This window comes from Pleurodeles waltl, chromosome 6, assembly GCF_031143425.1.
Source record: "Pleurodeles waltl isolate 20211129_DDA chromosome 6, aPleWal1.hap1.20221129, whole genome shotgun sequence".
Taxonomy (NCBI): domain Eukaryota; kingdom Metazoa; phylum Chordata; class Amphibia; order Caudata; family Salamandridae; genus Pleurodeles; species Pleurodeles waltl.
The window spans coordinates 139,107,032-139,120,423 of NC_090445.1; positions in this window are offsets into that span (position 1 = coordinate 139,107,032).

Consider the following 13,392-nt stretch of genomic DNA (forward strand, 5'->3'; position numbering starts at 1 on the left):
AAGAAATACCTTCCGGCTGCCAAGCGAATGGAGATCACCCCGAGGATCATAATCTTGAAAAGGCCTCTTATTGTATTCACTTTGCATAACACCCCAAAAGAACTGAGGCAATAGGTAAGCCACCCTCTGTAAGGAAGCCACAAAAAACACCACAGTCGGAGATTCCAGGGTGATCACTCACCCAACTTAGTGTAGGATTCTGTGAAGTCTGAATCTTCTAAGTGTAAGACATTAACTGGATACATTCTGGGTAAGAGGTAAAAGGAATCAAAATAAGCAGCATATCTTGGGAGAACGGTGTCCAATTGCAAGACTCAATGAAGACGAAAACCACAAAAAACAAAACTGAGAAAAACTGAGGGTTGTATGTGACTGCCAATAGGTGATTCCTGAAAATTCTCAACAAATTGCAGATGATCTCAAAACCTTCAAGATAAACAGACATATTCATGGAAAAGGCGTGCAGTAACATTATCATTGTCTTATATATATTTCATCATAAATCAAGAAAATAACTACAACAAGAAAAAAACTCTTGTTGACATCCATAAGAAAACAACTACAGGCAATAATTCTGAAGTAAAAAGTTTGTCCCAATTGCTGAACTATGCTTATTGATTCCATTGCAAAACCATAAACCGTCTCTCGCGAACCTGGTCTAAGACAATGGAACCTCACTGGAGAGAAGCAAGTCTTTCTAATTTGAACAGCCAAATAAGTTGAGTCTTCGAAATTTGAACTATTTCTGAGAAGCCATGTTAAATACATAACTTGAACATCTGGCCTCCATAAGCAATATTACAGGGGAGGGAAGTAAGAGAGATTCTAAATGGTATCTGATGTATATTAAGTCTCAGTGAAAAATCAGCCCTGCAATTAGAATTGATAGAGTAAATCAATACAGTTTCATATTGTGCACCAGAGAAGACCCTATGCAGGCTGACCCCAGAGTATCATAAATCCACAGAGTGCTTATTAGAGGTAAAAAATGAAAAAATTAGGAAGTTTTAAGAAATCATTAAAAAAAATCACCAAAATCTGCTGCACCATAAGCCAAATGCTGACGGAGGCAACCTCCAATTGCAAGCAAAGGAGGGCCCTCAGGCTAGCCTGCAGGAGAGAAGAAAACATTCGAAGTTCATTCAAAAACAACCCCACAAACACTCCTGATTGTGGCATGGATGGGAAAGGAATACATTAAGATCACGAAGAACACAATGTGGCCGAATAACAAAAGGCCAATGGAGCGTCTCAATGAAGCTGAACAGAAAACGCATCTGAATCTAGAGAGTGCTCATGTGAATATTACTCTTATCATTTCTCGCCACATGGCTTGTGATTTATGAAAAACAGGAACTTGCTACTGGCCAGATATGAAAATGAAGAACTGTAAACGTTCCATTGCCAAATAACCCAAGAAATACTGACGAATTATTGCATGTTACATAGAACTTTATATATAACCTTCTCGGATTTTGACCATCTTGCATCTCTCCGCAAGGTAACTGTTTCTCTTTTTCCAGACACCATGGAGTCTATAAAACGTTGTAAATGAGTGACCTTATCAAATATGACTAACAACACTGCATCTGGCATATAACTAAAGGTATACGAGAAGAAAAAGACCTCTTCTGTCCCCTTCAAAATATCTGAGGTTCCAGAGACAATTGATAGACAAGAAAACTCTATAACGTGTAACATCATTCCAAAAAGTGAGGACTGTTAGATACTGGTTTAGCCTAGAACTACCATACAACTCATACTTCTGAATGTTGAAGGACTGTAAAATACTTTCTTAAATGCCCATCAAGTAGGTTTAAGTTAAAGAAACCATATATCATAGGCAGAGCATCCAGACTCACAAATCAACATAAAAGGAAGTGGCAAACAGCAACAACCATGCTTCCAATAGCCTTGGGGAACCCTCAATGGTGGCATAAAAAAGAAACCAACAAATGTTTCCTTAACGAACAGAATAATAACAGCTGTCTCCCACCAACTGTGGTATCCATAAAAGTGTGGGACAATGGAAAAAGACAACTACAAAATCCAACAGGCACCCTCCCAAGTTACTGCCTTCAATACTGTAATACATGGGTAGCTTGTACAATGTAGGATTATGCAAAAATGTGCTTCAACATGATGTTATTCACTTCTTAATGGAAATAAACCTCAACCTGCTTGACTGTTCAGAGACCTGCCAATTTATTGAGGAAGGGCAGGCTCAAAAGCTCCCTACATATAGGCCGAGAGTCAGCTACCTCAATCTTCATGGGAATCGGGCCAAATCCAGGATACAAACTTGGCTCCTCATGCTCAAAGGCGCAGCGGTTCCTGTTCTGCCTGGGAGAGGAAGTATGGTGGCAGGTAATGTTTGTATCTTAACTTGCTCAACACAAGATCACTATGACAACTTTAATCACCACCAGAGAAAAAATGACAGGCTATTTAAAAGTTACCTTCACCATCTTTTGCTGCGTTGACCTTGCTATGGTTTGCACACCTCAGTGGGACATCGTACATACAAGGTTATGTGAATCTTTTGCATACTAGATCAGGTTAGCAGGTATATATTTGATAAGTCATATTTTTTTTAAACTATCATGAAATTGATAAGACTCTTAAGCTGATACATGATCAATACCAGTCATCCATATCCCTCATGCAGACCAGCAGTCCCTTTCCAAAAACACCAGAAGGATGCAAGGTCAAGCAGACCCACAAAAACCCAAGCACTTCACCATGTTTGTATCAAACAAATATGCATGGAGTGGATGCACTAGTCAGCCGACCCATCAGGCATTGGACAGAGTGGACCTTAAACTCATAATCTGCAGAATGTATGTCTCCAAATGATGCTCTCAGTGTCATAAAATAAGTATGTTTCCTTCATTGAGAAGACAGTAGCACTGAAACATTTCATCTTCCAACCAGTGGGGGCTGGCAGCAAAATATATTGGAGGGGTGCAAAAAACTACAACATACACACATAACATAACATAACATGCAAACATAACATACACACAAAACATGCACACCAATATAAATATTTAAAAAACCACTTACCTTACTTGATGTCCTGCAGCATGTCCTCGTTCTGCAGCAAGTCCTTGGAGCGCTAAGCCCACAGCCAAATCCCTCATTGAATCAAGACACTTTTTTCATACTGCTGTTTTTAAACAGGATGAAAAAGTGTCTTGATTGGCTGGCACTGGCCAGCTCCACGCTTCAGAAGGCACTGTATGCATGTGCTTTCTCTCCAACCGGCCCTTGCACTTTGTTTTCTGGCAGAAAGCATAAAAAATAAAATGGTAAAAAAATATTTTTTATTACCATTCTTTTACGCTTTCTGCACCGCAGTGCAGGGGGCGACGCTCCTCTGTTCCCACAGAGGAACCGCTGCTGCTTCCAACTGTCCAAAGTCAAAAGAGGAGAAGTATACAAACTTAAGTACACAAACTCAGACCTTAGGCCCAGAAGGCCCACCGAGGCTATTAGAGATGTGCCTGGAACTTTACAAGAATTAAGAAGAAAACTGAAATCCCCCTAAAGGGATTACCTGTAGTCAGCACAGCCAAGAGAATACAAGGAGGGCCCCTGCATCTCATGAATCCAACTGAATGTCCACTCAATCCTCCTAATGTGTCTTGGAACCACGCAGGACTCTGAACCACCGGCATAAAGGAAATAAAGTGCTGGCCAACTTCACGCCTCTTGTTTAAAAAGAAAATCAGAAAAAGTGTATGCTATCAATGTTACTAGCAAGCAGACATATGTGAATTTTGTGACTGCCCGAGACAATTTCTAAAATAAATAAGTAGTAACCCGGCACAAGAGTCTGCATTTAAATAAAATGTATCAGACTCATCAACAAACATAAGACAGCAGGGCTGATTACTTCCTGCCTTCACTCACAGTTGCTGTGCTGAAGGTTGGGTTGAAGCATCACCCAACAACATAGAAAGGCCCATGCACTTCCCAAGCTGTTTAGATTCAAGCTTCACTACAGCTGCAGTGCTCGAGAGTCTCATGGTGGAATCAAGCATCCCCAAATAAAACAGACAGGCCCATCCACTGTCCATGCTGTTTACATGCTGACTTCACTCACTGTCACAGTGCATCACCAGATAAAACAGACAGGTCAATGCAATGCATTTGCTGTTTACATTCCGGCTTTGCTCACTGCTACAGAGCTGAAGACAGCCTTTCAGTAGGCTGAAGCATCATTAAACAAAACAGACAGGCCCACTCACTGTCATCTAAGTGATCACAGTGACTGACTCCAGGCTGAATACTGCATCATATAGACCACATTTCTCCAGCAATGATTAGTATTGTTTCGTCATATCTGTAACTTGTGTTTCCTCCTCTGATTTAAGGAAACTGAGAACCTGATAGTGTTTCTATGACACTCCAGAATAATTGTTTGATCATTACCTGTGAATTGCATTGAAAAAGCTCTAGGCCTGCACATCGTAAGAGGCCGAAACATGTGTTGCCTGGTTGTAGTGTTGGGGTAAGGCAGAATAACAACTGGCAGGCAAATTTCGAAGATGAGTAGAAATTGGCTTTGTTCTAATAACAGGAGTAAGACCCACGGTGATGGCATGGCTGCTCTAGGTGAAGGGCAGCAAATGACTGACCCTCGCCAAGCAACCAACCAAGAGGGTTACATAAGAGAACACAGAGCCTCAATACACTATGCCTTCCAATACAAGGTGAACTAATACCAGCGAAGTAATTACACTACATCATTTCCCCCCATAAAAAATAAGTTAACCTAAACTGTAATCTTACAGGCAATTTAGATTTTGCTGCATTTAGATTTCTGTGAGAAATTGGAATCCAACACATTAATGGTAACATTCTCATCTGTAACATTGTTTTACAACCTCTGAGTAACATTTGTATGCTGTTCAATAGAAACATCACAACAAGAAGGAAATTGGGTTGAGACTCTGTCACGTTTAGATCCGTCAGACTCATATAGGATGGAATCCTGATTAAGAAAAACTTGTGTACTACTGTAAACTTGTGCTTGAGCTTCAGTGATAGAGATTAACCTACTCTGTTCCACCAACCTTTCTCATGTAATAAAACAGTGTTTTTGGAAACTATTGATTCTAAATGGAGGAGTAAACTTGGATTCTCCTTTTCTAACTTTCACAGGTTTTTAAATAAGAACCCAGTCTCCTACATCACATTCTCTCTTACTAGCATGTTTATAGGAACCATAATATTGTTTTTGTTTTTCCTGATTTTCCTTACTCTTTCCTGCTGGGAACGAACACCATTACAATGGTTATGCTTGAAACCACACAATGAGTCCATCCAATTAGGCACCACTTCCTCTTCACAATTCAAAAGGAGTGGTACTTCTAGTACAATGCTGTGTAGAATAATAAGCTGTAACTTTGTCTTTCAAAAATCTCTTTACATCAACACCAGATGAAAGTGCAGTTAGAATTCCTTCTTTAAGGCAGTGATTTGCCCTTTTCTACTAAACCATTGTCAGAAGGACTGTATAGGGCGACCTGAGCATGCTTAATATTGTGTTTAAAAAGAAAATCCTTAATTTCTTTGGAAATTAAATGAGTTCCATTCTCAGTTACAATTTATTTGGGAATTCCCTCTAAAGAAAAAACAGCCTCAAGAAATTGTGAAACAGACTGTGTAGAAGCTGACTATAAATGAGTAGTAGATCCTTTGGAATGGTAATCAATCAAGACTATCAAAACTTTGTTGCATGAAGGTAGTAAATTAAATGGACCTATGAAATCTAAAGCAATTATATGCCATGGTTGATTTGGCAAGGTGACAGCATGAAGTGGTTTTTCTATTATCTTCCAATGTTTATCAGAGACAGTGCACTGAGGGCATACATTTTATTACAAGACAGGAGGCTCCTATTATGCTTTTCTTTTCTTACTTTATGAAACAGCAGCCAAGAACTACAAATCCCAGACACCCTGGGAGAAAAACTACCAGATAGCGTCACAATGGGGTGACTAACCCAACATAGAGTACACACATAATCTTCTTGACTGAGAGCAACAAGCTCTCTTTTCTTGCTTTTTGCAGTCAAGATAAGTACTCTGCTCACATTACTTTTAAAACGTTACTGGTTTATTATAATTCGGTGTTATGTTACTTGTTGTGTTTTCACTATTGTTTATTTAACTGCATGAATGCGCTCCTTATGGTCTTTTTCCGCTGTTGGTCTCGCACTTGCGAGGCTCCTGAATGTTCTGTAACGTTCGTTAGGCAGTTCTGAGGCATTATTCCCTCTTCAACGGCGTTGCGTGTCTCTCCGGTGAGGTGCTGCCACCTTTCATCTGAAGCTGTCCTCCCCTAACGAGCTTCTCCGCTCGTTCTCAGGGGGCTGTTGAGGGCTTTCCTTTTCGTGGCTTGATCCGCCTCTGGGCATGCCCTCTCCCTCCTCCTTTCATTAAGGGACTCCCTCTGGGGGTTTTCCCCAGTATTAACCCTATCCTGTTAGTTTTTTTTGGCTTTGCAGCAGTTTTTTTGTGATTTCCTTTAATTTTTGGTTAACCCATCACTTTATATACATTTTTCAGGATTTTTTCTTTAATAAATCACCTTTATTTTTTCTGTCAATATGTCAGGTGATGAACAAACTCAGTCTATGAAGCAACATTTGAAAACCTTCATTGAAGACTCTGTTCAGCATGCGGTCTCTGTGTCCATGCTGGATATTTAAAAAAATGTGGAGGCCTCTCTTTCAAAAATGTCACAGAACCCCAAAGATGCTCCTCCTAAAAGAGGGACAAATCGTGCAGCACCCCATTATGTGCCTTCCAAAGGCGCTTCTGTTAAATTTTGATGCTTATGATGATGGGCCTTTGGAGAAAAGGTGTAAAATTTCTCCCTCTGTACTATCCCCTCATCTAGTGTCTGATGATCTTGTTGATCATTTTGGTGAACCCATGTTTGACCCTATGTCAATCCATCGCCCAAATTCTTCTGAGTGGTTCCCGTTCAATCACGTGTCGGATTATGTATCCTTTTATTTAAGGCATGCACTGGATAAATCCTCTAGAAATAAGTTGAAGTCCAAGTGTCCTAGACCTTGCCTTCCCTTTAAGGTGGCTGATACCCCCACAATTGACCCCAACCTGATATTGTTTTTAGTAAGTTTGGGAAGGACCCCAAGAAAGGGGTCGATAGGGCCTGGTCTAACTGCCAGGATAGACGTTTGGACCAAGTTGGATCTTTAAATAGGATTCTTGATTTAGCTGAAGAGGCATGTGGACCCTGAGGTGCTCTCAAACTGGGCTCAGAGAACTATATGTATGCTGGTTAATGCCAAATCCTATATCTCCTAGGAGCGGCAGAAAAGCCTGTTGTTGAAAATTGACCCCATGCCAAGTTCATTGGCAACTAAAGAGGGAGACCCTAATGCGGATGGCCTTCTTTTTGGAGACTCATTTATAAAAGAAATGAGCAGACATGTTACTACATTTACTTTCTTGGATAAGGCGCATTCTTCAATGAAGAAAAAAATGTCCTTGCATGTTTTTGGAAGGGCCGGCAAAGGAAGGGCTCGATTTGCCGGCTGTTATTCTTCAAGAGGGCAATCCCTCTGCAGAGGCTCCTTCAACCAGGGCACACAGCAGGAATTCTACCAGGGGTACAAACCTCAATTCTATCCCTGATGTTTCCGTGGAGGCCGTAACAGGGGATACAGATCCAAAGAAGATCAGATTGCAGGTAAGAACTTCCAATTCTAGCCTTCCTCCCATGGGAGGCTGACTGGGATCTTGTCTACGTGCTTGGTTATCTCTAACCTCGGATCCTTGGGTTATCCAAACAGTTCAAGGTTACTGTATAGAGCTTTATCAGGTTCCTTTTCAAACTCACTTACCTCAACCTCTTCATTTTTCCCAGGATCAGTTCCTTCTGGTTCAGGAGGAAGTTCAGTCCTTACTGACAAAACAGGCTATAGAAAAAATTTCCTTCAACCCTTCAGGGTTCCTCAGTACCATCTTTTTGGTTCAGAAAAAGAACAACAAACATCGACCCGTTATAAATCTGAGGCTCTTCAACAATTTTGTGGTATACCATCATTTCAAGATGGAGACTATTCTCCATCTGAGGGATCTTCTGCTTCAAAATGACTGATTGGTCCGTCTAGACCTCCAAGACGCGTATCTCTCAGTACCCATTCATCGTTCCTACAGGAAATTTCTTCAGTTCCAATGGGGGACCTTCTTCTTTCGGTTCAAAACTCTCCCTTTCAGTCTTTCATCAGATCCTTGGTGCTTCACTAAGATTCTTAAACCGATAGTAGCCTTCCTCAGAACTCAAGGGATAAGACTCATAGTCTGTCTGGGCGATTTCCTCATCATGGCACAAGATAAGTCTTGTTTGATGGATCAATTAAACCTTTGCCAGGACCTTTTGTCAAGGCTGGGGTTTCTGATAAATCTTCAAAAGTCTGTTCCAATTCCGTCCCAATGTCTTGAATTTCTCAGTTTCATAGTGAACACTGTTGACTTGGTGCTTCAACTCCCTCAACAGATGGTGACTCTGATAAAGAAAGAGATACATAGCGCCTTATCTATCCCTCTCTGTTCCCTCAGGTCCATTGCTCATTTAGAATGGTCTTCTTTCATCCTCCATTCAGGCCATCTTTCTGGGGCCCCTTCACTACAGGGCTCTTCAAAGATTGAAGATCCATCACATTAGAAAGGGTCTAATCTACTCGGACCCCGTTGTGCTGCATTCCGAGTCCAGAGAAGAGTTTTGCTGGTGGATGAGTCACTTAGAGGCTTGGAACGGGAGAAGGATTTTCTCTGCCGCCCCAGATCTTGTCTTAGAATCAGATGCAAGTCTGACAGATTGGGGCACAAGATGTGGTCAACTCTCGATTGGGGGTCCATGGTCCGTTCAGGAGTCCTCTCTGCACATCAATTGTTTAGAGATGCTTGCAGGTTCTTTTGCCATCCGGTCCTTTATAAAAGACAGAGTAAAATGCTCAGTTCTTCTGAGAATGGACAACCTGTCTGCTGTCAGGTACATAAATCGTTTGGGTGGAACGAGATCCAAACCACTTGTTCTTTTGGCAAGGAGCCTGTTGGAATTCTGTCTCCCAAAGAATATCTCAGTCAAGGCGGAGTATCTCCCAGGCAAGCTGAATGCGGTGGCAGATTGGTTTTCAAGGCATACCTATGACTCAAGCGATTGGAGACTTCATCCTGCCGTGTTCACTCATCTTTCTTCGGTCCCATTTTCATAGACCTCTTTGCTTCCTAGATCAACACTAAACTTCCTACCTTCTTCAGCTGGAGGCTGGATCCGTTAGCTGTTGCTACGGATGCCCTCCTTCAGCTATGACCTTCTTCTCTCCTCTATGCATTCCCCCCTTTACTCTTTATTGCTCGGGTACTAGCTCAAGCCTGCAGGCAACACACACCCCTTGTTTTGATCATTCCTTTCTGGCAGTCCAACCTTGGTACCCAACCATGTTGGAGCTTTCCACAGATCTTCCAGTACTGATCCCTCCATTTCTCGATCTGCTCTTCCTCACAGTCTAGTCTTAGAAGGCACCCTGCATCTCATAGCATGGAGAATTTCGGAGCTTCCTGGAGAACCCCAGGAATTTCGAACAAAGCTGTTCAGTTCATCCAACAGTCCTGGGCTCTGGATACAACAAGGGTTTACAAATCTGCCTGGATGGTTTGGTGTAGCTGGTGTTTGGACAGGGATTCAGATAACTTTTCAGCAGGTGTAACCTTGGTGGTGAATTTTCTGGCTTCTTTGGCTTCACAAGGTAAAGCCTATCATACCATCAATACTTACAGGTCTGCGATCTCTTCAGAACATGTCAGGTGGATGGAAGGCCTGTTGGAGAACATCCATTGGTTTGTCGATTTTTAAAGGGAGTATGTTTTGCTAAACCCCCTGTTCCTAAATACAATGTTATGTGGGATGTTGACTCAGTACTTCGGTTAATTCTCGCTTGACCGGATACTGCAGATTGATCGCTGAAACATTTGTCTACCAAATTAACTATGCTATTGTGTTTAGTCTCTATTAAACGGGTGTCAGATGTTAAGGCCCTAGATGTTTCCTCCTTCCGTTATTGCTCTCTAGGTGTTTACTTTCAAGTCAGTAGGCATACCAAAACCAACTTATCTACTGTACATTACCCTTTTTGTCCTTCTCAACCAAAATTGTGGGTTGGTAATTGTTTGAAAACGTACGTTTCTCGAACTGCAGATCTCAGAACTTCCTCCTCTTCCCAATTGCTTATTTCCTTTGTGAAACCACACAAACTAGTCTCGGTTCCCACCTTGGCTTGTTGGGTTAGATGGCTCATGTCCCTGGCTGGGGTCTCTACCCTTTCCTATGGCGCTCATTCGGTGAGAGGGGCTGCGACCTCTCGGGCCTTATGGGCAGGCGCTTGTTTACAGGACATTCTCAGATCTGCAGATTGGTCAAACGTTATTATGTTTAGAACTTTTTATTGTAAACCTGTAGATCATCCATTGGACACTGTTATTTTGTTGCTTTAAACAAGCATAATAGGAGCCTCCGGTCTTGTAATAAAATTTAGATTTTCCTTGGTGTCTGAAAGGCTGGATCTTATTAAAGACACGGAGGCGAGTATTATCTCACCACATTTGTTTTAACCCTCCCTGTTGCTTCTTTTACAGTTGCCATGCCTTCAACGAGCACCTCTGCATCCCGCAGATCCTCATCCGGTTTCTCCTTGTCTGATGCCTCCATATCAAAGTTCTGGATCGTCAGGTCTTTCTCCCCGGCTCCTGATGGACTTCTTTAAGGATTTCTTCTCAGCTCTACTGACTCTGTACATAGTCTTATTTTTGCTATCTGAACCTGTTTTTGATTGACTCTCGTAAGAAAAGAGGGCTTGTTGCTCTCAGTCAAGATGTTTATGTGTGTACTCAATGTTGGATTGGTCACCCCATTGTGATGGTATCTGGTATTTTTCTCCCAGGGTTTCTGGGATTTGTAGTTCTTGGCTGCTGTTTAATAAATTAAGAAAAGAAAAGCATAATACTCTCCTCCGTGTTTTTAATAAAATCTAGCCTTTCAGACACCAAGGCTAGTAAAATCTCAATTAACAAAGGATGTAACACGATTATTCATGGGAGGCTACCAATAATTTTCCCTTCGTTTTTTGCATGTAGCTGTAATTCCTAAATGCCCTTCATAAACTAATCTAATCTAAGCATTTTCTCAAAATTCTAGGTGGTATAAAACAACCATTCCTGATGCATATGTCATTTTCGCAAGATAATTCGGAAGAAAAGTGGGCAAAATGTTTAAATGAATCTGAAAGATTGCGACTGGGTGGCTATCTTTTTTTTTAATAATCCAAAACACTCTGTAAAACATCATCTTGAGCAGCAGCTTTTTACCTTTCTTTCTCAGAAATAGCTCAGATCAGAGACAGCATCAATAGCTGCAACTACACACCCATAATCATCCTTAAGATTGTCGAAGGTAGGCAAAAGTTGACGTCGGTCAGCACGAAAGAAATTTTCCCCGTGAACATATTTAATTGAAAAGTCATATTCAATCAATTTAGAAAGTAATCATACAAGACAAGCAGAAGTTTTGCCTAACTCATTACCTGTGAATAGATATACTAGGGGTTTTTGGTTGGTATATTTTTTTAACAACATGCCCTATAAGTAGGTTTTGAACATTCGGACAGCCCAGACACAGGCCAATGCCTCCCATTCAATAGTGCTATTGCTGGTCTCTGCTTCTTGCAGGCTCCTGAAGACAAATGCTATTGTGACTTCTTTACCATGCACCCTTTGGCCAAACACATCTCCAGTCCCTTTCATCCTGGCATCCACTGTGATGAAACATTCTTCTTCAGAAACAAAAGGGCTTAGAGCAGGAGCACTAACCACTAGTTCCTTAATCCTGGTGAATACTTCATTAGCTCCTGTGGTCCAAGCTAACCTAGCTCCTTTTCTAAGTAAATCACTCAATATTTGCACAGTCAAAGTTCAATCAGGTACAAATTGAGCATAATACTTGTATAAGCTAAAGAATGATCTTAAGGCATCCTTATGTTCCGGAGCGGATTGCCATATGTATGACTTTAACATTACAAACTTTTGGTGTGATACCATCTGCAGATATGCCCAAGATAATCAATTTTTGAACCAAGAACTTACATTTCTCTGGTTTAACATTCATCCATCTTTCACTCAATAGTCTTAGTACCTTTTCCAGGACCTCAAAATGTTCTTCCTTAGTGTTGGTAAAAATGAGTATATCATCTTGAAAGGTATGCACGTTGCCTATATCCCTGAATAAAACTTCCATGGTTTTCTGAAAAACAATTGGTCGCCAAAGTGAGAACAAAAGGAAGCCTTAAGTACTTGTATGCCCCAAAAGGCGCCATAAATGTGGTAAGTTCTTGAGAATCAACAGTCAAGGCTGCATGATAATAGGCTGAGTGTAAATCAATAGCTAAAAAATACTTGGCTTCCCCTATGTTGGACAGCATTTCCTGCATGTGAGGTGAAGGATGACAGTCCACTAGGATGTTACCATTCAGCGATCTTAAATCCAGACACACAGATCAACACTTTTCTTCTTATCAAGAACAATGAGGGAGACCCACCCAGAAGAATCCATGGGAGTGATTATCCCTTCTTTAGTTAATTTGTCCAAACATTTTTCCAAATCTCCACATACATTGATGGGAATCTGTCTTACCTTATGAATAACTGGTATGGCACTTTTCTTTAATCTTATTTTGTGTTCAAATCCCTCAACAGTTCCTATTTCATCTCAAAACACTTTAGGAAACTTTGATATACTGGAGAGTACACCATTATCAGATTCAACAGAAAGAATAGGCATTCCTCCTAATACAATGGGAGTTTTATGTCCAAGTTGTAAATGAATTCCCAATTTGACTAAACTCATCTACCCACCTAAATCCCTTCCATTGAAGGGAATTTACAGTTTAGTCCAGACACTCCTACCCAAAATTTGTAATAAGGATTGGAAATAATCAAGCAGATCAACATCCCTTTTTCCAAACACTTTGAGACTAACATCAGTAGCTCCACGTTTAAACGTAGTGGGCCATAGGGAGAAAAAACTTCTATCTGTCAAAGCAGTGATGGGTGCTCCGGGACCAGACATAACTTTAAATGATTTACCACCAGTAACAGCTCAACAAAATGGACCTCTCACCTTAACTTTGTCCTGTTCATTTTATATGGTGAGGAGTACGTTAGTAAACCTATTGGTACGATCCTGAACATTTACATCAGATATACCAGCATTACCTGAGTAACCCTGAACATCCACATTATGTATTCTAACATTCACTCCAGAAGTGTTTTGTGCCCTACATACTGCTTGAAAATG